This window comes from Euleptes europaea, chromosome 13 (genome assembly GCF_029931775.1).
Source record: "Euleptes europaea isolate rEulEur1 chromosome 13, rEulEur1.hap1, whole genome shotgun sequence".
Classification (NCBI taxonomy): domain Eukaryota; kingdom Metazoa; phylum Chordata; class Lepidosauria; order Squamata; family Sphaerodactylidae; genus Euleptes; species Euleptes europaea.
Genome location: NC_079324.1, coordinates 65361512 through 65389020, shown reverse-complemented (window position 1 = coordinate 65389020; position 27509 = coordinate 65361512). Strand labels below are relative to the sequence as shown.

At 52.0% G+C, this 27509-nt stretch overlaps 1 protein-coding gene across 1 annotated transcript in view; it reads right to left on the bottom strand.

The window, feature by feature from the left end:
* Positions 1–26659, bottom strand: part of ZNRF3 (zinc and ring finger 3) — a 51515-nt gene extending 24856 nt beyond the window's left edge. Inside the window, exon 1 of the mRNA XM_056859132.1 lies at positions 26519–26659. The gene's annotated coding sequence lies outside the window, so the exon portion shown is untranslated. The remainder of the gene's footprint in view (positions 1–26518) is intronic.
* Positions 26660–27509: the final 850 nt, after the last annotated feature.

Genomic DNA, 27509 nt, shown 5'->3' with positions numbered 1-27509 from the left:
GGGGAAAGCTTCTTCTCTTTTGTCCTTTTCTCATCTGCAGCATAAAATAAGAGGCTGAATCCACTCTTAAAGACACAGTTACTAGTTCAAAAAAAGTTAAATCCAAACAGATTCCACTCGCTTTCCCGCCACAGCACATGCGGCAAATTACCCTCAGAGTCTGAGAACTAGGGCTTAAGTTTCTAGATCACAGGTACTTTTCGAGTGCAACAGACACAACCTGCATTATAAAAGAAATGTTCTGCTGCATGCTATGGTTTCGGAAGTGCCTGCCCGTACCAAGGCCATCTTCCAGGGCACTGCCACTCTCACCTTTCGGTCAGCAGCTTTAGAGGACTTGTATCAAAGTAACAGTCTTCTCTATAGTCCTGGCGAGGGGGGGGGCACGTCACGGCCCTTGAGATGTACAGCTGGCAGTACAGATGTGAAGGCACAGATGGAAAGCACGGGGGGGGGGAAGAGATTTTTTTTCCTTTCCCCACCCTGGATGTTTTCACATTTCCCCCCTAGAAAAATTAGAGATATTGAGGAGCTCTTCAAGACACACCTATGAAATACTGTCTCTTTTACAATGAGTGAAATGCTTTTATAACAATGTGTTATCAAAAATGTGTACTACGAAGATTTCTATAAGACAATCTAAAGCATAAATGATAATTCCTGTGTAAACGGCAGAAGCTACATATTTTCAAAGACATGTACATTATCCAACTGTGACTACAACCAATACACTATAATGTGATAATAATAATCTGTAGAAGGATTCCATTTTTCAACATAATAAATATGCTGCTGGTCCTATTGCGACAAAAAAAATTATCTTTTGTTCCCTACAAAAGTTGTTTCCTATGTTCAAGTTTTGTTTTTTCCTACCCTTCTCAAATGGCAGAAACTAAAATATATGCAGAAAGGTAGTTCAGAATGCAATAGTTTGCTGCTCTGTTTCTCATGGACTGGATGTGCATTCAGTTTTCCTTCTAGTTATGTGAGTTTCCTAAGTTCCATAAATATGCCAATCACAACATAACATGTTTAAGCAGTGAAATATATTTAGGATTGATAAAAAGTAAGTATTATGTATGCTTTCACATTCCCCAAACTTTCAATTTTCACCACGGTTTCAAAATTTCTAGTTATTTTACACTTCTAAACAAAATTATTTGCCTTGACTGGATAGCCCAGGCTAGCCTGTTCTCGTCAGATCTCAGAAGCTAAGCAGGGTCAGCTCTGGTTAATATTTGGATGGGAGAACACCAAGGAAGCCCAGGGTTGCTACGCAGGCAATAGCAAACCATCTCTGAATGCCTCTTACGCTAAAAACCTCACAGAAGTCAGCTGTGACTGGATGGCAAAAAATAAACCTCTTTACTTAAGAAATGTATGCCTTGTCTTCTTGCACAGGGCCTCAAAGGTGGCTTAAAAGAAATACATGCAAAACAAAAACAGGAAAAAATAATTTAAATTACTTCATTTTTTTAAAAAAAGCATTAGCCTTTATAATAAAAAAGGTTTTTCACCTCAATAGTGATTATCAAGTTATCAACGTGCATTTTTATTTCAGAAGCATCTGACACAAAAGTGCAAATGCTAGAATTAAATCCGTGACGAAACCAATAGCAGCAAGGTCCAAGAAACACAAGAAATTTTTCTTCACACGTAATTACCTCAGAGAGTCTGCTGCCACAATATGTGCCAGTGGCAACTTTCTTAACTGGCTTTCTAAAATGGCCAAAAAACCAAAGCAGACATGCCTGCTGATGATTAAGCCAACACCGCCAAGCACAGAGGGCCGTCTGCCTCTGACCCCCAAGAGGCTCTGAGCTAGGTAAGCTGTGCAATGAATGACCAGAGGTTCTTAGATGTGGTCAGAGCAGATCAACGTGTGTCCATGATAAATTTAAGAGAAAGAAATGTTGATATCAGGTAGTTCCCATTTTTCAGTCGAAATGTTTTATCAGTACTAAAGTGGGGGAAAATATCCTACCTGTTTAAAAGAATGTGGAAGTCTAACATATTAAACACAGAAAATGAAGGATATACTGACTCTTCCACAGTTGCATGCTTTGGTAACCATCTATATAACAGGTGGTTGGTCTTTGAAGCATGTAACTGTGGAAGAACCCTGCATGTCCTAGAAAATGGCAGAAAATGTTTCATTGTAAAATCTCAGAACAAGAATGGGAAACATTTTTTACAATTTGTATTGATAAGAGATAAATATCAGTATAATAGAGTACTTTTATAAAATAATTTATGGTATTTTACTCCTTACAAATGGAATAAGTCCAGGAAAACAGTATAAATGTTAGAAGAGTGGATCTGTCTCTGAGCATTTTAGCCACATGAGGTAGACTTACTGTGGAAACAGAACATGTGACCACATACAAATTACCATTTACTGCAAAGATCATACCACTTGGTATCAGAGGTGACCCAGTTCCTGCAGTAAATACAAAATATAATGTATGGTTTGTTAATGGCTGCAAAATTGTTAATCACAAAACATGGAGAAATGGTAAAACAATTAACATCAAACTATGGATTCAAAAAGCATGTTTTTGGTGACATTATCTTGGGCTAAGAGAACTCTCTAGGGATGGGAGAACCCTACTTTATCAAATGCTGGCAAGCTTTCTTAGATTTTTGGTATGGAACGCCTGGCTTGGTTATTGATTTCTATCATAACTCTTTGAAGCAATTGCGTGATTCACATGTTATAATTCTCAGAACTATAAGTAAATGAAAAGTGAAGAACCCAAGTGCTCACAGCACACCCTGCCAAGGGAGGGAGGGAGGGAGGGAGGGAGGGTTGCTGTGAGGGCTATGTGTTCTGACTTCTCATCCCAACCCCTTTGAACTCGTAAAAAGCAGTTCACACCTCCCCGTGCCTTCCTGGGTCTCACGTCCCATCTGTCTTGCCCAGGTGCCAGCTCTCCCTCCCCTGCTGCACTTCCTGCCTACACTCCCTCAGGCCGAGTCCGGCCTTGAAGTGCTGATAGCCCTCACTGTCTCCTTGGAACTGTTTGATGTTTTGTATTGCACCAATCTGTCTTACTGTTTCTCACAATAGGAGTGTGAACCTCTTGCCCTGTAGGAGATATATACTGTAACCCCGATAAGCTAGTTCACTTGTAACTTTGAATCCGTGTCTGCTCATATCTTCTGAAGCCTTCAATAAATCCTTTGTTTCTGCACCAAGTCTGAGCAAGTGATTTGGCGAAGTAGCACAGGGGATTGGGACTCTCACAGTTGCGTGTTGGCTTCCCAGGGGCATCAGGCTGCCTGCTTATGGAAAAGTGATGTGAGTGAGAGGGACCCTTGGCTCGATCTTGGACAGCCCTTTCTTTGCAGTGCTTTACAGCCATTCATTCCCTGTGTCCAAGAGCACACGGGACTAGTGAGCTCTGCCCAGAGGCTGCCTCTTCTCTAGGACTCTCTGCCCCTCACAAGATTCAGCGGTGGACTTGATGCGAGCAACTCTGATCCACTCAGAGTGATATTGCTCCAACCAGCAGCAAACGGAAACCCCGAGCTCACGTTAGCAGCGTGGCCTCAGTTCAAGTCCTACATTGCAGAGACCAAGGCCTCATAAAACCAGGACAATTAAGACAGGCTATTCTCTGTAGGGATGAGAGGTGGGAATCGCACACGTGGCAAGTCTGCCTCCCAAAAGTACAAGTGCCGCAAACAAAAGAAAGCAGTTTGTTAATGTACCGGGGAATGTTGGGCCTTGCCCCCATCTGCCACTGTCCGAGGGTGCACAGAGCCGAGAGGGCAGGGAGCTGCTCCAAGGAAAGCTGGCCCTTCTCCCACCAGGGGGCGGGGGGGAGGGCAGGCCAAGCAAGCAGGCACTGGTGGACAATGCCGCACGGTGCCCAGGGCCGCTACTTGCTGCAGTATGGCAGGCCACTTCTCCAGGGCCCTGGGGAAAGGTCCTGCCTGGCCGCTGCCTGGTTGCAGCAGCAGACTGTGGCACTCAGGGCTCCTGCCTGCTGCGGTGCCATGCCGTCACTACTTCAGGGCCTGGGCAAAGGCCCCAGCCAACTGGCCACTTCACTGCAGTGGTGCCTGGAAGCACTTCTTGCTGAGGGATGCAGCTGGACTTCTGACATCACAGGCTCCTTCATATCTAGGACAGACTGGCGCCCCAGGCTATCGCCTAGGCACATCTAGTTGGGCTGACTGCCCCTGCCTCTCCTCTCAACACACACATCTGCTCTGGGGAACCTCACCAGGCTCAGTCAACAACCACATCTTCCTGTTGGAGAGCCCAATGGCCAACGTACTGGAAGACCTAGCCATTGTTATGGAGGGTGGGCAGTTGGAGCACCTTCTATCCCTGGAAGGCAGGCATCTTCCACACAGCCACTTTTCTTGTCTCCCATGCCCTAAGCAAAAAAAAGGGGGGGATAAGGCAGCACTCACATTGGCACAAGGACACCCTGCGACCACCACACACATCTACCTGGGTGGCTTTTCACATTCAGAAAGGGATCTGGGAAGGACCCAGCCAGAACTCTGGCACTCCAAAGAGCAGGGCCACTCAAGCAGTGCACGGGTGACACCCAGAACCACTGGGCCTGCAGGTCTGCACAGGCAAGGTGCTCCTGAGAAGATTTCCGGGGAGCCAGCCAGGGCCGGCTCCAGCATAGCCCAAGGTGGGGCAGCGGCCAGGGCTCAGGGCCCCCGCCCAAGCTTGCCTGCATACCTCCCGTGCTCCCCAGAGCTGCAGGGGAAGGGGAGTGCAGGCGGAACACAGCAACAGCGCTCCCCAGCCACACAAGCCCCCCAGCAGCACTGGGAACGGGCCCACAGGTGGTGCGTGCAGCTGTGAGTATGGGTGGGAGAAAGATGCGCAGGCCAGCAGGCAGGTGGGTAGAGGGTGGCTGACGGCAAGGCCCTGGGCACAGTGCTGGGGGCCCCAATCCCCAAAACAGGTCCTGGGGCTAGCCACCACCCCACACAATCTTCCCTGTCACAACTTCCTGCCTAGCAAACTACACTGGGGTTCCCAGCAGGCATTTACAAAGATTAGAGGGGAAAGAGCCCGCCCAAGGCTGGATTGATAATTGAGGTAAACTGACCATCACAAGATGGTTTAATTTTTAAAAGTCAACAAGGACATTTATTCAGAAAGATGCACACCCCTGAGGTAAAGATTAACACTTAACTAGGAGTTGTGAAAGTTAGGCTAGACATGTGCTCTCTGTCTCTGGCAAGTGTGTAGCCAAGGTTGCCAACTCTAAGCTGGGAAATTCCTAGAGATTTGAGGGGTGGGTGTTTGGGGAGGGGTTGGACCTCACTGGTATATACTGCCCTACAGTGCACCCTCCAAAGCTGCCATTTCCTCCAGGGGAACTGATCTCTGTAGCCTGGAGATCAGATGGAATTCCAGATCTCCAGGCCCCACCTGGAGGTTGGCATCCCCATTTACAATGCGTAAAACACAGCCACTGCAACTGAGTTAACACACCGGACCCAATAAAGCCTGCTGGCCAGCCCAGAGGGAGGACCAAAACCCACGATCTGGGTGGCTCCACAGACCTCCCACCTGCCCTCCTCTCAGACCAGCCTTCTTGCCCAGCCCTGCCCACCGTCCAGCTCCCAGTTCCTGTTGGCTCGGCCAGAGTGCCGCCCCCGCTGGCTCCTGGGTTGTTGAGGTGCACTCGTGCGCTCCACCTGCCACAACGGTCCACTCTCAGGAATAAGGATTCTTTCAAGGAGACACCAAGCTTTTCCTTTCACCTCTTCGGCGTGTCCAATAAGCATTTATATTGGAAAGTGTGACCACCAGAGCTGGCTCTCCTGCAAGCAGGCCCTGCAGAGAGGGCAGCAGCAGCAGCTCCCCCCCCCCCAGGACTGTCGGCCAGAGACGGCACCGGGGGCAAGACGATCCTGGGCTGGGAGAAGCACCTGACTAGTACTCAGCCTAAGTGTAAGGGGGAGGGGGGGAGAACCTTGGCAGCCGGGCTTTCACGGGAGGGGGGGTCAGCTGCATGTCAGAGCAGCTCCACCAAGAGGCCGGGGCAGCAGCCCCTTCCTCACCAAAGGTCTAAAAGCCACTGAAGTCTGACACACAGCTAGACAGACCCCCGTCACGAATGTGGTAGCTCTGGATTTCCTCCCCTGAACAAGGCTTGGACAAGGTGGTCTACAGGACCCCTCCATGACATTGGCGTGAAACACACGGGGTTAAAACTTTAGACAACGAGCTTGGCCACTGCTTCCTATGGGCCTCACAAACCCTGGCAAACTAGGCACGCTGCTGGTTTCCAACTTATGGGCACTCCACGAGCTTCAGAGCTGAGCAAGGGCTGGTGCCCACACCCCAAAGGCACCATTCCCATCTCAAAGCCAAGCCCACGGACACTCCCCTGCTATCTTCAGAGGGAAAGATTCAGGCCACCCAATGGAAGGCTCTCCAAAGCACCGTCCAGCCCCTTGGGCACTGAGAGCAGCTCGACTCGAGTCCAGAAGCACCTTACAGAGCAACAGGATTTTGGGAGTCAGAGCTCCCTTCGTCAGGGGCCTGGGAAGTGACCGCTCCTCTTGGCAAGGAAGCCGCTGTGGAAAGGCAGGCATGGCCAAATGTAGTTGGCTCCTGGCCCTGCTCTCGGCTGGGTGGAGCAGCAACTGACTGACCCAGCGGCATTCGGGCAGAAACCTCAAACCTTCCAGCGCTCCATCTCAAGAGCATGGAGCCAGCATGTAGTAGTGAGTGTTGGACTGCGATCCAAGTTCAAATCCCCACTCTGGCATGGAAGCAGGCATGCTGGGCCAAGGGTGACCTTGGGCCAGTCACATACTCTCAGCCTAGCCTACCTCACAGGATTGTTGCAAGGATAAAACAGAACAGGAGAGAATGTTGCAAGCCACTTTGAGCTCCATTTGAGGAGAAAAGTGGGATATAAACGACATAAATAAAGAGCCAGTCATCAGTGACCACGGGCTGACTTGCATATCATTACTGGTTTGAACTGTAAGCAAGCTGGGCTGAGAAGCAGGGTATAAATAATAACAATAATGTGTTTTATCCATGCAGTCTATTTGCACCCCTCTCTTCCTCCGTGAAGCCCACAGCAGTATGCGTCGTTCTCCTCCTCTTCGGCTTTATCCCAACACCCCGTGAGGTAAGTTAGGCTGAGAGTGAACGGGGGGTGGGGGGAGGTCACCCACTGAGTTTCAGGGCAAGCAAGGATCTGAACCCTCGTCTTGCTGGTCTTGTCCAACACTCTTAATCGCTCCCTAGTGTCAGCTTACCAGTCATCCCAGGGTTGCAGACAGAAACCTGTGATGAGTCCAGGTGGCCTGGAAGAGGCAAGCCAGAGAGACCTTTGGCCAGACTGGAAGGAAGGAAGAAGAAGAGAAGGCAAAAGAAACCATTCAAAGAAGAAAAAAAACCTTCAGAAATCAAGTTGCCTACTCAGAAGTTTCACTGTGTAGTCCCAATAAGTAACAGTTGTGGGTGGGAAGCTACTTATTTAATATAAAATGTGGTATGTTGACCCAGTGGAAAAACTCTCTCTCTCTCACACACACACACACACACACACACCCCGAGGTGATCAGAGACTGCCAAAGAGCTCCCTCTACTGGAGAGTCCAGCGGGTTCTTTGCACCTACACCGCTTTGTGTGTGAAAGCAAGGAGTCTCTGCCACTGAACAGTACACCTGCTCCCTCACAAGCATCCTCTCCTTAATCTCACCCAGCACTGAAAGAGAGGAAGGGGGGTGGGGGCTGAACGGAAGACCTTATCTGATGCAGCCAGAGGTCTGGTGTGTGTGTGTGTGTGTGTGTGTGTGGGTGGGTTCTCTCTCATTCAGCCAATGCAGCACATTGGGTCAGGTGCCAGATGGGGACCAGAGAGAGCACAGCAGGTCCAACCCCCCCCCCAATCCACCATGGGTGGAGCGACCTTGGGCCAATAGCTCAATCTCAGCCTCACCGACCTCACTCTCAGGGCAATTGCTGTGAGAATAAAATGGAGGAAAAGAGGACGGTGTGAGCTGCCCTGAGCTACCGAGAGGAAGGCGGTGATAAAAATGTACTATATAAGTAAAAACGTACACACACACCCCACCCACACTGGGGTTTTGACTGACCAGCTGTGCCCGTTTCAATTCAAGGCAACAGGCTCCCACTTCGTTGTGATGAAATATTTCAAAACACAAGAACATAACAAGTATTCATGGATATGCCCAACTAAGGCAAAACATTCACCTGCAACAGTGAAAAACCCAAAAATCCATTCAGGAACTGTAAAGGAATGGATTCACAAGTCCTTCCCTGTTCCTTCTGAAAGGGCTCCCAGGAGGTTTGAAGAACCAAGTCTCTCCTTAGCGGCAGCGGCACCCCTTTCCCTGGCTCCCCAGGGGTGCCAAAAACAAATGTGCCTGGCTCCATCTCCTGTGGCAGCAGTTTTGTGACTGTGCCCATCATGCCGTATTAGAATTCCAAAGGTGCCCACAAGATCAAAAAAAGGTTGGAGACCAAGAACATAAGAACATAAGAAAGGCCCTGCTGCTGGACCAGACCCAGGCCCCTCAAGTCCAGCAGTCTGTTCACACAGGGGCCAACCAGGGGCCTCTAGGAAGCCCCCAAACAAGATGAGTGTGTTGCCCTGCTCTAGGGCTCCTAACCTGCATGAGTGTCCAGCTGCACCTGTCCCTCCTTCCAAGACCAACTCACCTCACACAGAACTTCAGCTTGTTATTGGAATGCCGAGTTTTGCCTCATTCCCAGCTTCCCCCTGGGTGGGACTGCAACACCCGCCCTCCGGTTTTTCACATGAGTGTGCTGCTTTCTCCCCTAGTGTGCAGCATTGGGGAAGACGGGAGTGTCTCCTGTGAGCGTTGTGCTGCACGTCCACTTGTCCTTGAGTCTGCCCTCCCCTTGCCTGGCAAAATGACACCCCTCAGGGCCTTCTTCTCCCTTGGAAACGGAAACCTTCCAAATGTGGACTTTAAATCTCATGAAGAAAAGAAAGGTATCAGGCCTTGCTGAGGGGGGCGGGTGAGGAAATCTGGACATTACATTTTCAAATTTTGTGTCCTTGCGTGTGTTCAGAGAGAACCACACAAAAATCCTGGACTTCACTATTTCTCCCCCGTCTCAAACCAGATGTAAACGTGTTGTAAAACACCCCTTAAATACACGCGTGCTCAGATTATGTTCATGGGCAGCAGGAAAGTTTTATTTAGTGGTACACTAAAAGGTCATGCTAGGAAAAGTTGAGGGCAGCAGGAAAAGAGGAAGACCCAACAAGAGATGGATTGACTCAATAAAGGAAGCCACAGCCTTCAATTTGCAAGATCTGAGCAAGGCTGTCAAAGATAGGACATTTGGAGGACTTTCATTCATAGGGTCGCCATGAGTCGGAAGCGACTTGACGACACTTAACACACACACACACACACACACACACACACTAACACTAAAAGGACAATTAGCACACACATTTGGGTTCTGAATGTGTGTGTGTAATTACAAAAGCAGAAACTTGACTTAAATGTAATTATTTCAATGGGTAATTTTTTCCAGTAATTTAAATTATTTAGAGCAATCTCCCCCCCCCACACACACACACACGTGCCTTAGTTTCACATTACAGGCAAGGACAGACAGCTCCAGAACCCCTGAGCTGGTCCTTCAAGCATTTGTGCTTCGCCCAGTTGGAGGAACTCTCCTCGCCCAGCCAGGAGCTCAGCGGCTACACATCCAACACAGGTACTTCCGTGCCCTCCCCCCCACCGCCCCCCTCCACCTCTACTAGAGCCACTTCCCCTCTCTGAGTAAACAAGGGGTGCCTTTGTCTCTGTCTCTCTCAAAGCGGCTTAGAAACCCGTCTCCCAAGCTCCCATTACATCAGCAAGAGTCTTCTGGATTTCTGTATCAATTCTGCCTTCCCGAAGCTTTGAAGAGCCCGTGTGCTGGGCTGTGGTTCTACACTTTGATCTTTCCATTACGCTGCCGGAGGGGAAGAGCTGATAATATCTGCTTTGCCTGCACAGTTTAGGGCAACAAAGAAGCGACCATTCCTGCCCAGCGACAGATGTGCTAAAAACGGAAGCAGCAAGCACTTCCCTTGGGCAGCTGGCTCACACATGTACCTACATTCAGAGCCATGCCTGCACACAGGAAGACCACATCTACACAACCAGCTCAGCACCAGAAGCAAGTCCCCCTCACAGCTCCCTCCAAAAACACACAAAACCTGCTTCCCCACGAAGGGCACGAGAAGCGCTTCTGCTCACACAGTGTGATCATGGCAGCCAACAAGAGCCAAGAGGTACCAGTCCTCACGGACACTCAGCAGTGCCGGAGGCCCACCAGGCAGCTGGCTCACGCTCTTTCCTGGACTGTCCCTAGACTGCTCAGACACCCACGCTGCTGGCCTGCCCCACCAGCTCCCCCAACATGGGCAGAGTTCTCCTTCCGCAAGACCAGAACCTCTGCCTTCCCAGAGGTTATATATTCTCACACACCCCCAGAGAGACTGGAATTATATCAAGCTTTAACCCCTGGCTGGTCTGAAAGTGGCTCCCTCATGATGCTCAAGCACTGTGGATGAAGGAGGAGCCTCCCCATCCACTCCAAACAATGCTGTTGTCATAATTCTACACTACAGTATCAGAAACTGTAACTAACACACTGGACGACAGACTCACGCTTGGGCCAATCTATAAGAGCTGCTTCTAACACCCAGAAAAAAATCAATAAAAGCAACCCCACAATCGACAACAGGTTTAAAGTAACACCAGGAGGATCAACAACCAACCAGAAAACCACCAAGAGAGAAAGAGCGCAGCAACCCCAAATGAATGAAGCCGAGGTATACTCAAAATCCACATCAAATCTGTACAACTCAGCAGCCAAACAACATATCACGAGTAATGCTCAATAGTCAATAAAAGCCGATGCTCAAACTGTCTGGGAGGGAAAAAGAACTAGTACATTTTTATCCTGACCTTGCACAATTCTCTCCCTTCTTTCATTTTATTCTCACAACAACCCTGTGAGGTAGGTTAGACTTGAAGAGAGAATGATTGGCCCAAGTTCCATGGCAGAGTGGGTGGATTTGAAGCTGAGGCTTCCTAATCCTAGCCTCTAACCACTGCACCACACTCCCTCTCATTCAAGTCAAAGGCTGGGCAACAAATACAACAAAAAAACAAAACTATCTCGACCCCTGGGTCCTAAAGGAAAGCCCGGCAGGTGCCAGTATGCCACGGAGGGTGCACCCCCACCAAAGAAGCCCTGCTGCTGGGTGCCACCTACCCTCACTTGTCTGGGAAGGGCGTGAGGGAGGGGGACCTCAGTGGGTTTGCGGGATAGTATGGGAGGAAACGGCCCTTCAGACACTCCGGCCCTACATCGTCAGCAAGGGCTTCGAAGGTCAGAACCAGCACTCAAAATTGCCCAGAAGCCATTGAGCTCTGAGGCACCAGCTAGAACAAACACATCTTGGGGGGAGCCGGACAAGCAAGAGAAGCCATTCAAAGGATCAGTGAAAGAACTGTAAACAGACTGGGAAGGCAATTACATACCTTTTCAATGCACCTGAGGCTTCCTCACACACGCCCAACGCTGAAATAGCACAACTCAGACTCTTGGAAACTAAGAGCCAGAAAGCCCCCCAATTCAAATTTTCCCCCTGAGTCAAGCCCCTCTCAGCAGTAGACCATTTGCATGTCATACATCTCTGGTCTGCTGAACTAATCAGAGGCCCTCTGAGAGTCCGAACATTCACCTGTGCATTGGCATTTCTTTGGGATACCAACCAGTCTCTTTCACAATGAGTAGCCAACACCACGAGTAGTCAACATCCAAGAGAACTGGGAAATTCCACCAAGCATTTGTTGAAAACAGATGATTCCTTAAGACCTGCTGAGCTTGTGCCAACAGTGAGCACAGGGCAGAATTGCTCCCTGGACAAAGGGAATAGGAACCACAGGTTGCAGGCTACTGAAAATAATCTAGACTTAGGACAAACAAGACAGATGCTATTGCAAACCTGCTGGAAACAGGGATACATGTAATGAGGGTGGCCGGCCTGTGTGGAGCTCCAGACCAGCTGATATACTGATGGCCAGAAAACAGGACCACCCTAAACGCAGAACGGGTCATGCTTATCAGCTTGTTGTGTGCCCCATGACTCTGGAACTTTGCAGCAGGGGTTGGGAGAGATTTCCTTCTTGGGGAAAAGAGGGGAAGGGCTCCAAGGAGGGCAGCAGCCACAACGAAACCTGAAGTGGTGAGTCCTCCCAGACCAAGCAACCCAGTCCCTGGTCCCAGTGCACCAATGTGTGAGCTTTATGGGTGATCTGTGAACATTTCAATTATCAGCAATGTTAAGATGAATATCCTTAGTTATGCAAACAGGCTTTCTCACACTAGCTCTTCATTGATCTCTGGTTCTGAATTGTCATGTAGCTTCGCTCTTTAATTACAAATAGTGGCTGACAAGTCTTATGGGCCAACTGCATGATCTTTACACCTGAAATACCTCGAATAGTAAAAGGTGTTCCATTTGTGGACCACAAACTGAACATGAGTCAACAGTGTGATATGGCAGCTAAGAAGGCCAATGCAATTCTGGGCTGATCAATAGGAGTATTGTGTCTAGATCAAGGGAAGTAATACTACCACTGTATTCTGCATTGTCAGCCCTCACTTGGAATACTGTGTCTAGTTTTGGGCTCTACAATTTAAGAAGGATGTTGACAAGTTGGAGCAGGGCCAGAGGAGGGCGACCAGAATGGTCAAAGGTCTGGAATACATGCCCTATGAGGAGAGACTTAGGGAGTTGGGTTTGTTTAGTCTGGAGAAGAGAAGGTTGAGGGGAGACATGATAGCCATGTTTAAATATTTGAAGGGATGCCACGTTGATGAGGGAACTAGCTTGTTCTTGGTTGCTCCAGAGACTAGGACACGGAGTAATGGATTTAAACTAAGAGAAAAGTGATTCCACCTAAACATTAGGAAGAACTTTCTGATCAACAGTGGAATGCCCTGCCTCGGAGGGTGGTGGAATCCCCATCTTTGGAGGTCTTTAAGCAGAGGCTGGATGGCCATCTATCAGGAGCGCTTTGATTGTGGGATCCTGCATGGCAGGGGGTTGGACTGGATGGCCCTTGAGGTCTCTTCCAACCTTGTGAACTTGTGTGTGTGTGATCTTGCAATTCTTGGTCAATACAAAAACAACTAAAGGACAAAATGTTCAGTACACAAGATTATCAGTGCTGTTTTGCCTCAATTCTCCCGCCCAAACCATCACCAGCCCTAAATATATGAACTGCATTTGGAACTTGGAGGGCTTTAAGAGGGGAGTGGACATATTCATGGAGGAAAGGGGTATTCATGGCTATTAGTTAGAATGGATACTAGTCATGCTGCATACCTATTCTCTCTAGTATCAGAGGAGCATGCCTATTATTTTGGGTGCGGTGGAACACAGGCAGGATGGTGCTGCTGCAGTTGTCTTGTTTGTGGCTTCCTAGAAGCACCTGGTTGGCCACTGTGTGAACAGACTGCTGGACTTGATGGGCCTTGGTCTGATCCAGCAGGGCCTTTTTTATGTCCTTATGTCCTTAGCCCTGGCCAGCTTCTAGCCATGGTAGCCCTCAACTCTGGATATGGGCAGCATACCTAAAGCAGGGTAGTCACAGCTAGCAAAGGCATTTGAGTCGTGGCACATCACCAAGCATGCTGCCTACAGCCAGGAGCCACCAGCATCCTTTGCAGACTGACCCCACCCCAGCCTTAGGAGCACCCGGCCTGAAGGGGCAGGAGGAGAACAGCTCGCCTCTTCCCCCTCTGAGCCAGCAGACACCCAGGAACTGCCAACATTCCCATCTAGCATCGCCAGCCAGGGTGGTGTCGTGGTTAAGAGTGTCGGGCTAGCTCCTGGGACACCTCAGTTTGAATCCCCACTTCTGCCATAGAAGCTTGCTGGGTGACCTTGGGCCAATCACACTCTTGCTGCCTAATCTAGTTCACCAAGTTGTTGTGAGGATAAAATGGAGAGGAGAATGCGGTGAGCTGCTCTGGGTCCCCTCTGGGGAGAAAGGTGGAGTACAAATGAACTGAATAAAAAGACCGTAGGAATTTTGTGCAAGCTATAAAGCAGACCTTGGTCATTTATGCATGGTCGCTTTACCCTCCTTTATTTCCTGTTTCAGCCAGGATCAAATTTTTCAGTATGCACGTTACCTCATTCCTTGGAAGCTCAACGCTGTTTCAACGCTAAACGAACCCAGCTTTTCCCATTCCTCTTCTGGCCCGAATTAAATGGTTCATCCTGGCTCATTCCGGAGTCACAGAGCGTGCATACTCTGTTCTCGGGTGGAGCTTCGCCCCACCCTTTTCCAAACCCCTCTTCAAAATGAGACTTGCTATTCCTTCATGTTTATTTGGAGCACCCAGAGCGCTGCACAGACCTGGGGGGGGGAACCAGCTGACTAGCGCTCCCATCAACATACTGGGGGGGGGGAGAGAGAAATATGGCTTCACCAGCAGTCCATGAAAAATAAAATTTGGAAGATCACTTGTCTCCCCACCCCTCCCATCTCATTTTATAGATCCTTTACTAGATTGAGTAGTTTTTAATATTTTTGTGGTCCATCTTGAGTATTCTTGAGAGGCAGACTTTAAATGCTGCTAAAATAAGTGGGATCTCCACAAGCCAAACCAGAGTTCCCCCTCCCCTCCCCCTCCCATATAGCCCCTGACCTTCCACCAGGGGCCGTAGACAGCCTGTTCTGGACTCTACCTTTGCACTGCTGTGAAGGGAGGGAGGGATGCCTGGCTCCTGCCTCCAGACACACCACATCGCCCGGGACACCACATTAGCCAAACATCTGGCAGGACAGATACAGCAGCCAGCAAAACTGTGGCAGCAAGCAGCCCATTCCAGCCCATCTTAGTCCCTACACCAGGTTTTCCCCTCAGCCACTACTTGCTACACTTCAAAAGAAAGTATTTTTGAACAGCCCAGCAAGGAGTGTAAACTGGCCAGCTGCTTGCAAAGCAAAAGGAATTAACCCTTGCACACTCTGCCTCTTCTGCCTCCAGCCAGGGTGTCTTGGGCGGGGTGTGCGGGGGGGGGGGGAGAGGAGTCCTCTTTGCTGTGAGTAACCATCCTACAGAGCACAGCAGCTAAAAGTGCCACTCGGGGCCCTGCTTCAGACACTCAGCAGCGGCAGCTCCACCACGAAAGAGAGGCCTGGCTTTGCATCACCCAGTAATACCAACACACATCCATCTATAAATATCCTCTCCTCTCCAGCTGGAGGTTCAAAAGGATCTCAGCTATTCATCACTTCAATGGAAACTACAGCTTCCAAAATGCCCCTTAGATCCTTCCGTGCAGACAGGGATCCAATTCAGTTGCCAGGAAAGCCCCCCCCACACACACACACACAGCCCTCTCTCACATCAGTGGGCGCAGCCATCTCTGGAGGAGCAATTTTCAGACCCTGAGCCACCCTCAGACCCCAGCTCTTTGCGGGGGGGACGGGGGGGAGGTCGGCCACTGCCTCCGTTAAGCATAGCCCAGATCCATTCTCAGGCATTGGCTGGTATCTGCCTCACAGCTCCATCCCAGTCCCCAGCAGGAGCATCTATATAGGAAACGGATGCCACCCATCAGTGATGGCTTAGCCCAGCAGCTAAGCCGCCTCCCGTCCATGTGGATTAGGAGGTCTGTCCTTTTAGGAGAGATCTGACACATACCTGAAGCTCTGCGATTGCCAGCCAAGTCCGCTCTTCTGCTGCAGGGTTTATTTCTTTCTGGACTCAGCTTACATTGGTCAAATTCCAACCCGTATCATCAGAGCAGTAACAAAACTCAACTATAAAGGATGTTTCAGCTTCCCAAACTATGCAACCCAACACAGGCCAAGCTGGGAGCCAAGGATCTGTTTACGAGAGGCTGCCCTCTCGCCAGTCAGTCGGCAGCAGCCATTTATGAGAAGACCAAATGTTTCCTTAGCATCACAAATCTTCTGCTTGAGTTCAGAGGAGAATAAGGCCTGACGGCCCTGGGTAAAAGCCCATCAGCAGAATCCCGAACAGCATTCTAGGGGCACGTTTTCAACTGAGTGACCACTGCAAGTTCTCTAGCCTCACAGCACACCTGCAGACCCCGCAGTGCGTGTGCCCACCCTGTACTCTTCATTTATATACCACCTTTGTGACATTATGGAATTCAAGAGGTCTCCTGTCCAAGCACAGGTGTGCTTCACACCTCAACAAGGCTGCTGTCTCAGGGCACAGCAGTTCGGGAGACGGGGGCCTTTTTACGGCAGAACTTGCGGCATTTTAAATTGCAACGTGGGCCCAATCCTAATCAGGCCTGCAGCACGGCAGGACCTGGGAGGGGTTCTTGTCCCCTGCCCTTTGCAAGTGCTGAGACAGGCTTTGGGCACTTGAAAAGGTGCGGGGGGGGGGAGAACACAAGAGTGTGGTCCTGCCACACTGTGGGCCTGGTCAGAATCAGGCCTTTGTGGCATTTTTAGATGGCCCAAGTTCAACTGTAAAATAACAGCACTGACATCCACAGGTGAGATCATGGATGCCATAATGCCTGGCTGTTCCCCCGGTGGCTGCCCACCATACCCTGGCTGGATGTGCACATCACAAGCCCACTGTGGCTTCCCCATCTTGGGAAGGGAGTCTAGGCAAAGAGAAGGGGACAGCTCAAGGGGCAGCAGGCTCCTAGGTGACTACAGCTTGGGTGAGAGATGCCCATGTAACAACCCACCCTGCTGGGTACAACCTGGTGCCCAGCACTGCCTCTCCGAGGGGCTGCCCCAGGTGAGGAAAGGTCCCACCTGGGGATCAGTTAAGCTCTCTTTGCCACCCCTTCAGTCTCGAGGTGCCATTGCCAAGGTTTTAACTTACAGGAGGGAGGAACAGTGTGACTTTCCTCCATGCCCTGTGTTTCGTGCAAGGAAGGTCCCAGCTTCCCCGTGTGTGTGCAGACCTGCACACCTGCTCAGCCGCGGGAAACACCCCACTTCCAAGTCCCTCCTCTCAGACTACTTGTCACAGAAAAGTGCGAAGAAAAGCAGGAATTTATTGGCAGATAAAAAGAAATCGGAATCAGGACAAGTTTGCATAAATAAATCCCCAAGAGGCCTGGGACACTGAGGGCACCCAACTTAACTTAATGCCACACAAGGTAACTAACGGCGATTTCTGCCCCCTTCCTTCCTCCCTCCCCCTGAAAAGGACAGGATTCTGAAAGCTACCCTGCCTGCTGCACTCAAGCCTCCAGCAACCAAACTAAACCAACCACTCTCCCCCCCCCCCAACGGCCACCAGAGTTCTGGGGAAACATGGTTCACTGGCACAAGCACCGTCTCCTGCCAGCTGAAATGGTGCATGGCAACAGACGGACACAGGCAGCCTGCTGCTGACCGGAAGAGAGGTGTGCTGCTGGTAATCCAGAAAAGCCTTCTGCACCCTGGAGCAGACCGAGTCCGCCTGCTAGAGGAAAGGCTTCCAAACCTCCAGGGAACCCTTTGAAGCCAGAGCAACAGGCTCAGATGGCAGCCTGAACAGGCTTAAACCCCCCACCCCCGGAACTCCTGCCTGTGCTAGTGGAGCAGCGAGGGGCTTGAGCAGACGGTCCCTGCCCGGCCCCGCCTCACAATCCTAGAACGGAAGGGCAGCAGCAACTGGTGCCAACATGATGCAGAAACATTCAAACAACTGAGGGTCAAAGCACAACCTGGTGAACTGAGCCTCACGGGCCAGAAGAAGAATTTTCTCATTTACTCCCCTCCATGTAAAACAACAACAACCCCAAAACACCTCAGGGGATTCACCGTGCCCCTCGGTTGTCTGCCGTGTGCCTGATTTCCACACCCGGCTGTGGCATGATGCCCTGCTACAGCATCCCACCCACAAAGCTCACGTTGCCCTCGGTGCCCCTCTGCAGCCCCCGCCCTCCTTCCCGCCCCTACCCCTGGCCAGAGCCCTGCTGAGCGGTACAAGATCCCTGGTTGACGTTTATTCCACAGGCCTCCACTGGCAGCACCAAGACAGACCACTGGAATTATGATCTTCACTTTCTTTTCTGTTTAGCAGACGCACAGCCCAGTGATCGCAGAGCCGCCTGCTGCCATCAGTCAGTGTTCTGCTTTCAAACAGTGGGGACTTGGGGGTATCCCATATCAACCCATGTGCAGGCTGTGACTCATTCATGTCGCATTAATTTCACAGCTAGTTCTCAACGATGCTCTTGTGTGCCCACTCAGCCATCGCCCAGAGTCCTTGTCCACTACCATCCTGACAGGGGTTGTTCTAAGTGCTGGGTCATCCCAGCAATGGCAACAAAGCCCCTTACTGTGTGAACTGACAAGAGCGATACCTGGTGCAAAGGAGTGGTCAGTTGGCATGGCCAGTTACGTGCTACTTACTTTTCGGCATTACGGAACTTCACCACCACCCTCTCTCCTTGGCTCCCCGGTGAAATGAAGAGGGCAAGAGGAAATGTCCTCCAGTTTCACTGCTACCTTACAACATTGAAGCTTAATCCCAACAAGACGGAAGTGCGACTGGTGAGTGGAAGGTCTAACCCAGGAATTAAGGTATCACCTGTCCTGGGTGGGGTGGCACCCCCCCCTTGAAGGAACAGGTCCGTAGTCTGGAGGTCCTCTTGGACCCAAGGTCTCTTGCCTGAGAAGCAGGTGGCAACCATGGCCAGGGGTGCTTTTTACCAGCATCAACTGTTTAGCCAGCGGCGACCTTTCCTGGGCAGAAAAGATCTGGCAACCATGATGCATGCCCTGATTACATCTAGATTAGACTACTGCAACGTGCTGTATGTGGGGCTGCCCTTGAAAAGTGTTCAGAAACTTCCATTGGTGCGGAACGCTGTTGACTGGAGTGGGTCGTGGGGACCACGTCTCTCCAGTCTCAGCTCACCTGCGCTGCCTTCCATAATTCCAGGTGCTGCTCTTGACCTTCCCAGGTCCAGCCTGAGGACCTCCTACTTCCTCATGAACCTGCTTGACCACTGCACTCACTTTCGGGGGCCCTGCTTTGGGTGCCCCTGCCTTCTGAGGTCAGGCGGGTGGCAACCTGGGAGAGAGAGGGCCTTCTCAGTAGCGGCCCCCAATACCCTGGAACTCTCTCCCCAGGCAGATTCCCCTTGTCCCCTCCTGCTGCTGACTGCCGCCAGCAGGTGGAGGCTTTTTCGTTTGACTTGCCATTCCCTCAGTGATCCTTCCTTCTTCCCCAATGTTTTAAGTGTTGTTGTTTTTACCTTTTCTACTTAAGATCTGGATTTAAATTGTTTTAATGATGTATTTGTGTGTGGGTTTTAATGGCTTTTAAAATGAGATTTTAATCTGTATGTTTTAATTTGTTAGCCACCTTGGCGGCCCTATGAGGGCAGAAAGGCGGAGTAAAATCTTGTTGATACAGTCATAACAAATAACTTTTTAAATTACAATTATCACTGAACAATCCACCCCTCGTGCAAGTATCTGCCTTTGTGGGGGGGGAATCCCTCCCTCAATGTCAACAGCTACCAGTTGGGGTATCAAAGCTAGGAGAAGGGAGACCCTGTGCCCCCCCTCCTCTTTTGTCCAGAGCTCCCTTCCCTCCCCTGTCACAATAGGCCAGCCAGCCAGCCTCCCTCCCTCCCTCCCTCCAGGCAGCCAAATGGCCAGCAAGTCACCAGCTGCTGCCCAGGAAGGGAGGGTGGGCAAAAAGCCAAGCTGGCTGGAGAGGGGCAGGGCAGGCACGCCTCACCACACCAAAGCACTGCAAACACCCAGGAAACGTGCTGGCCACCACCACTCAGGTGGCACAGGGTGCTAAAGGGACTAGGAGGAGCGGGGCTCGGACCCTGACTCAGTCATAAGCTCTCTGGATCCGTCACTGTCCTCAGAGAGTTGTGAGGGTAACTCGGGATAATCCTCAGGCAAGAGGGTGGAAACCAGAAACGAGAAAGAACATTAAGCATATATCGACATACAGGCACTCGCACAAGATCCACAAGCCTCACCTACAGCTACATCTCGAGGCCTGGATTCACGGATCATTTCTATGAACAGAAGGATTCCCAACCACGAAGTGAGACTTCCTCACTCCCCACGGCTGCCACCACACCACTCCAGAGCTCTTCGGGGACGGGGGGACGGACGGGGGGCTCAGGAGCAGTACTTGGTGGGCATTTTGGGCCACAGCAGAAGGGGAGGGGGAAGCATGCTCCAGGGGCTCTGAGGCCTCCTCTGGGGCACCTGCAACTGCCCATGCTCCTTTCTTCCCAGTCACCTCACACCAAGACACACGGGCAGCCCTTGCTCCAGGGCCTCCACACTCACCTTGCCCCAAGGGAGCCTTCCCAGCAAGGCAGACATGAAGCCCGCAGCCTGAACTATGCCATGCCAGCCTTGCTCACTACAATGAGGCAGCTCGTGGAGGCAGGCGTTCCACTGCCTGGCACCACCGTGAGCAACAGAAGCATGGCCAGCGCGAAGCCACGGCACGGCCAGTGGCCTTCCTGGCTCAATTCATGTGGCTGTTTATTGGTTTATTCTTTGACTTCGACCCCTCCGCCATCCCCAGAGGCTAACAATGTCAAAAACAGAACAACAACATAAATCAATAAAACTATAAATTATAACCTTATAACCACTGGACCATTAAAATGTTGCCATGAAGACCCTCCCAGCTCCAAGAGCCACATACGGCTATTTAGCATCCCATGGCCACTTCCCACATGTAGGGGCTTGACTCTGGTGTGGACACTTCCAAGCCAGATAGGCCCTCTGGCATGAGGAGATGCATCCACATGTAGCCAATGCACAAGAAATTACTGGGGGTGGGTAGCTGTGCTCATGGGCTCAGTGCAACAGGTCGGGGGTCCACTTCTCAGCCAAGCCCCTCTGCATTCAGGGCAAAAGCTCCAAGCAAAATGTCAGACCAGATTCAAGCAGAAATGCGGCTGCGACTCCAGCCAAAGGAAGCCACTCCGGTGGGGCCGCAAGGTCTTCAGACCGTGCTACAATCCCCCTTGGGGTCTGGAGGGGGTCTCAAGCTTCCAAGGGGCCTCTTGCCTTCTTTTATTTCCCCCACCCTTTCATTTTCCACAATGCCCAAAATAAACAGCGAGCCCACAAAGGATACAAGATGAAAGGGAGAAGAACCCTCTGTTTCAGTGTAAAGAAGAGCAAGCTGGAGTGATCTGAAGCTGCCTGGAAATATGCGAGATCAAAGCAGGTCTCGTTAAATTAAAAATGCTGTCACACAGATAGGAACTAGCCGCTAGCAGTGCCGGCTTCAACATGCGCGAGCCTCTGATCTGAGGCAGAGGGAGGATCAGCAGCACAAGGAGCCAGCCACACTCCCCACAAGACGGGGGTGGGGGGTGGGGATGAAGGGAAAGAAGTTCACCAGCAGCAGACAAGTTTTAATAAGGATATTAAATACCTTATAAGCAAGCTATTAGAATTTAACTCTTTCAAGGCAACCTCAAGGCTTTCTCCTGAGAGGCCGTGTGCCGGGCTTTTCCTGATTCCCCCCAAGTTGGAGCACGACACAGACGAACGAGCAAAAGCCTGAGTCTCTGTGCAGCTTGCAGGCACTGCAGGACCCAATACAAAAAGTGGACAACAGTGGTTGCCATCTTAAGGGCCCGACCTTCCAAAATGCATAGATGGGGATTCGCTGTAAGGCAGGGCAGCTGTTCTGTATCCACCAATACCATCTTCCCATGTCTCTAAAGGAAAGAGTTTGTATGTGCTAATTCATTTGGGGAGAGGACAAGGACTCCGTGGCCAAGCGCCTGCTTTGCATGCTGAAGGCTCCAGACTGAACCCTGCCATCGCCAGTCAAAATAATCAGGCAGTGGGTGGGTGATGTGGAAGAACCCTACTGGAAACCCTTGAGAGCAGCTGCCGGTCAGGGTAGACAGGGCTGACCTAGACAAACCACACTTATTATTACGTGTGTCTATTTGATCAGCACTGATTCTGACCTCCAGAACACCACCCCAAAAGCCGGGTGGGGCCACAGAGGCTGGCTTCAGTACCTCCTCCTACAGAAATGGCTTTGTACAGCATCTTTCCACAGACTAGGTGGGCTTTCCTCAGATGCTAGAAGAGGGTCTTGACAAGACACAGAAACAACTACTCATCTTTCCCCACCCCCACCCCGGATGAACAGGTTACGCGCCCCTTCCCATGAACGCCTTGCCCACACTCACCCACAAACAGGCAGTTCAAGCCGTGGAACAGTCTACCTTTTCCATCCACATAAAACCAAGTCTGGCCATAGCTATGACTGAAGAACTAGAAAAATGCACAACACCTGACAGAATTTAGATTTTCCAGATGTTGCTCTTTGAGATCACATTAAATAAAAGTTTTGATCCCACATGTGCTAAGCAAAAAGGCCGCTGCGTGTCCGAGAAGCCAGGACAGGCCGTGAAGGCTAATCTGGGGACACTGAGCCTTTATGTCCAATACAGGTAGACCTTCAGTAGAACTGCTCTTCCAATCTGGATATACCTTGACACATTCTAAACTACATACCTGGTTCCATCTGCTTTTTAAAGAGTTTCAGCACATGAGAAGTCATAATTTGAATGCCTGCTGCAGCGTTCGCAAAGCAACCTTCAGTAAATCTGCATGTGTCAATATTAGAGATGAAAAGGCCATGGAGGGGACAGAAAAAATTGTTTGTTTGTTTTTTACAATTTCCCACATTCCACCACCCACAACTTCTTTTTCCATCTTTCCAAATGAAATTTTGGGGAACACTGGAAAAAAGCTCTTATGGAATAGTATCTCTTTCAGAATGAGTGAAAAGCCTTTAAAGACAAGGTAGATCTTTCTGAAATTTTGTAGAAAAATCTGAAATCTTAAAAACAAAAATACACTGGAGTGTTAAAAAAACCCCAAAATAATAGAAGTAGCACCTGTAGCTTTAAGAAATGAATGCCCTTATGTGGCTGTTGACAGGCAACCACAACAATGTTGCTAGCCTTCAGTCCTGGTTTCTGTTAGTAGACGGAAGGGAGAGAGGGGGCATGTTTTGGCCTCTGAGGGAGAACTGACCAGGGCCATGCCCACCAGCAACCACTGGCTGACTTGCATGACTCATCCAGGCCCAGCCGCTTGCTGTTGTTCAACAGGAGCCACCCTAAAAAGCCGGTGTGGTGCAGTTGTTGGAGTTTCAGACCAGGATCTGGGAGACTCAGGTTTGATTCCCTACTTTGCCATGAAAGCTCACTGGGAGACTTCGGGCAGCTTACACATCCTTGGCCATAAAGTGCCATAAAGTGCTGTTGTGGGGATAAAATGGAGGAGAATGACTTAAGCTGCTTTGGGTCCCCATTGTTAAGAAAGGTAGGGCATAAATGAAGTAAATAAATAATATAGCTGAAGATGGGGGGCAGATAAAAGGTTGAATGTTTGGTGGGTAGGAAGGAGAAAAGGAAGCAGAGAAAGGTGAGGATATCGGGGTTGCCAGGAAAAGGTGTAGAGGAAAGAGTGTGGGGGAGTGGGGTACAGGGAGAAGAAGTGAGGTGCCCTTCCTCTGAGAGTCCTTGCGGGTTCCCCAACACGCAACTGTGCCCAGTCTGGCAGCTGCCACCACCCAGTTTTCCCAGGGAGAGGCTCTGCCAGGAGGAGGGAAAGCTGAGGACAGGAGGGCAGACACAGGCAGGCTGACTGAGGGGTGGGAAGGAGAGAAGGAAGCAGGAAAAGGGGAGAGGCTATGGGGTTTTCAGGGAAGGGAAAGAGATAGGGAAAATGAGATGCCCTCCGCAAGTCCTGGTGGGTACCCCACTTGTATATTATAATAGTCTAATTTATAAAAGACTCAGCATTTAACTTGATATCCAATCATGCTGGTGGTCCTATTGTGAAGATATGAAACTGTTTCTGTCCAAATTTCTCTTGTTTCCAACTGCTCAGGGTTAGCAATTTACGGCTTGCTCGCCCCCTCTCAACAAGTGTATTCATATTTTTGCCTGCAGAAAACTACGGTTGCAATCCTGAGGGCCCTTTCCTGGGAACAAACCACATTGGGGAGCCCTTGTGGTGTAGTGGTTGGAGTGTCAGACTAGGATCTGAGATGCAAAAGTTCAAATCCCCACTCTACCGTGGACACTGGCTGTGGGGGACCTCGGGCCAGTCACATATTCTCAGTCTAACCCACCTCAAAGGAATATTGTAAGGGCAGGAGAAAGATGTAAGCCACTTTGAGTTCTCATTGAGGAGAAAAGTGGGGGTATAAACTAAGTTTTAAAAAAAGATTAACAAGTAGACCTGCTTAGGATTGCTCTCTACAGCCCTTATACGTTTAAATTCCTTAAACGTGCCACATAGTAGTAAGCAGTTAAACAAGTTTAGGTCGACAGGAAAATACTGCATATATTTCAATGTTTCCCCAAATTTCCATGTCTTTAGTATTTCCAAAAACGTTAAATCTCTACTCAATATAGAAGTGTATGTATTAATCAGCCCTTAGTATGCCTAAAGGTATGTAGAGTTGTGTGGTATAGCCTGACCTGGTCAGGTCTCAGAAACTAAGCAGGGACAGTATTTGGATGAGGGAGGACCCAGGAATGCTCTGCAGAGGGTGGCTGTGGCAAAACCACCTCTGCTTCTCACTTGCCCTGAGAGCCCCTTGATGGGCTTTGCTATAAGTCGGTTGCAACTTGATGGCACAAACATACATACGTACACAGTAGTAGAAAACAGCAAGAGTCCAGTAGCACCTTAAAGACTAACAAAATTTCTGGCAAGGGTATGTATGAGCTTTTGTGAGCCATAGCTCACTTCTTCAGATACATACATAGTATGCCCCCAAAACCTTACATCAAACTGCCTGAGAAGGTAAAAATTAGAGATCCATGTTAAAAATCCAAGGGGGTTGTAAAGTTCCGTGGGCAGCCTTGGATAACTCTCCTCTGTCTAAGTACCGAAGAGGATACAAGGAGAAAAGGCTAAAGATTGTCTGTAACTTGACTTGAGCAAGGCTGCATAAATATCATCCACCCCAGTAAGCAAATGATCCTCCTCCAGATAAAGGGGATACCACAACACTTGCAGTACCCAACAGATAATCACACTGGGCAAAATCCTGTATTCACTCTTCACTGCCATGGGAGCCACCCCTTAAAGAACTAATTCCAACCAAGGAACAAATTTTGCCACGGTTTTTGTTCTCAGGCAAAGCACATTTTCTACAGCTTTGGGTTATCTGGCACACAGAACACCCCAGAGTCAGTCTCCACCAAACCATCTCCACTGTGAAGAGACGGTGCACGGCCTCTCAGATCCCTGAAGACTAGTCAGCTGCCAGCCAACCATGCTCATCGCATTCTTTCAAGACCTACTTGCAACCACCAGATTTAAGAAAACAGGAGACAGACCACTGGGAGATCACTTGCCCAAGGGGGGGGGGCGCAGGCAGGTGGCACGCCTGGCTACGGAGCCTGCCCACCTCTCTGATGAAACGCCCCAGAAACGGCTGGCCTGCCCCCCACCACAGCCCCATGTGCTGCTTCGGAGGCAGCTGGGCCAGTTCAGCCTTGGCACTTCTTTCCTGGTTCACACACTCTGACACCTAGAATCAAGACCGATGACACCACTGGGGCACGCAGAATCCAAACAAAAATGGTTTCCCTGCCACACAACTGGGGGTGGGCGGGCGGGCGGGGGGAGGAATAACCACACACCCACAAACATTGGGGCACAAGTAGTTAGCAAAAGAGGGGAACACGCTGGGCATCAAATGTCACTGGCTTTGTGCACGTGTTTTGACAAGCAAACGACTGTGAATCCAAAGCCCGGCAATTTTGCCACCCGCGTTATTAGCCCCCAAATAGCTAGTCCGCATCCAGGGGGACATATTGACCACCCCCTACCCCACCCAGGCGTCCCTCGTGTGGAGACACCCGTAGGCACCACCCAGCCGCCGCGGGCTTCTGGAGAAGCTCCCCTGCGGGGGGGGGGGGTCCCTGACCACGCACGTGGGCTGCTCGCCCCCCGCCCACCCCCTCGCAGGTCTAGCCCGGAACCCGGCCTAGGAAGTGGGGGGGGGGGCGTCGGAGAGGCCCCAGAGCAAGGGGGACGGGGGGACGGGGCGCTCCCGGCGGAGGGCAGCGGCGAGCCCCACCGTCCCTCGTGGCCGCTCTCGGCCCTTCGGGACGGGGTGGGGCGGAGAGCGAGAAGTAAGGGGGCGCGGGGCGGGCCACACACACACACACACACACCCTGCGGCTGCCCCGCCAGCCAAAGCGCCCTTCCGTGGGTGGGGGGGGCGGGGGGGGCAGGGGTCCCGGCGGGCGGCCCGGCAGAGGCCCTCCCCGGCCCAGCGGCCACGCGTGGAGCTCCCCGCCCCGTCCCCCGGTCCGGCCAGGCCAGGCAGGCCGCGGGTGAAGCCGCCGCCGCCGCCGCCGCCGCCGCCGCCGAGGGCCGTCCCGCCCGCCCGCCGCCCGTAGGCAAGCCAGCGCGGCCAGGCAGGCATCGCCCCGCAGCGCGCCCTTACCTGCACGATCTCGCCCTCGGCGCTGAGCGTGGCCCCCGCGCGGGAGAAGCGGCCCTGCAGCCCGGTGGTGTAGGTGGTGTAGTCGCCGCCGGGGCTGGACTCGAACAGCACCACCTCCACGAACGCCGCCTCCTGCCCCGACCCCGCCGCCGCCGCCCGCGCCGCCGAGCACGGCCAGCACGAGGACGCCAGCACGGCCAGCACCAGCGCCAGCGGCGCCGGCGGCGGCGGCGGCGGAGGAGGACCACCCCGCCGGGAAGGCCCCGCCGACCGCGGCCGCAGCAGCAGCAGCAACGGCAGCCGCCTCATCGCCGCCGCCGCCGCCCGGCCGCCGCCACAGCAGGGGGGGCCCCCCGCGCGCCGCTCCCGGCCGACGCCGCCCCGCACAGGGCGCGCATCGCTCGACGGGCCCCGCCGCCGCCGCCCGACGGGCCGAGCCGGGGCCCCCTCTCGCCCGCTCTGCCCCCCCCCCCCGCCGCCTTGGCTCCGGCCCCGCGGGCCTCGGCTCCCCCCTCCCTGCCTCCTGGGCTGCGCGTCTGCTCCGGGGCGGGCGGGCCGGGGCCGGGCCGGGCTGGGCGAGCTCCGTGCGCGGCGGCGGCGGCAGGCGGGGAGGCGACGGGCAGCCCCTCCTCCCTCCCGCGCCGCTTCCCTTTCATCCGCCCCACGTGACGGGGCTCCGCGGGGTTATCCCCGCCCACCGACCGCCCCCCCCTCCCAGGCCCAGGCCCCGGCCTGCCGTGGCCGCTGGAGCCGCTGCGGCGACCCCCCTGCCCGCCTCCACCCGGAGCCCAGCCGGCCAGGCCAGGCCAGGCCCGGCGCGCGGGGGGCGGGGCGAGGGTTGCTCCGCGGCCTCCGAGGGGGGGAGGGACTGCCCGGGCGCCGCCGGAGGAGGAGAAGCGTCCCGTGTCCCGGGAGGGGCAGCAGCCGGGCCGGGCCCCCCCTTCCCTCCCTCCCTCCCTCCTCGCGCTGGCCGCTGATCCCCTCAGCAGCG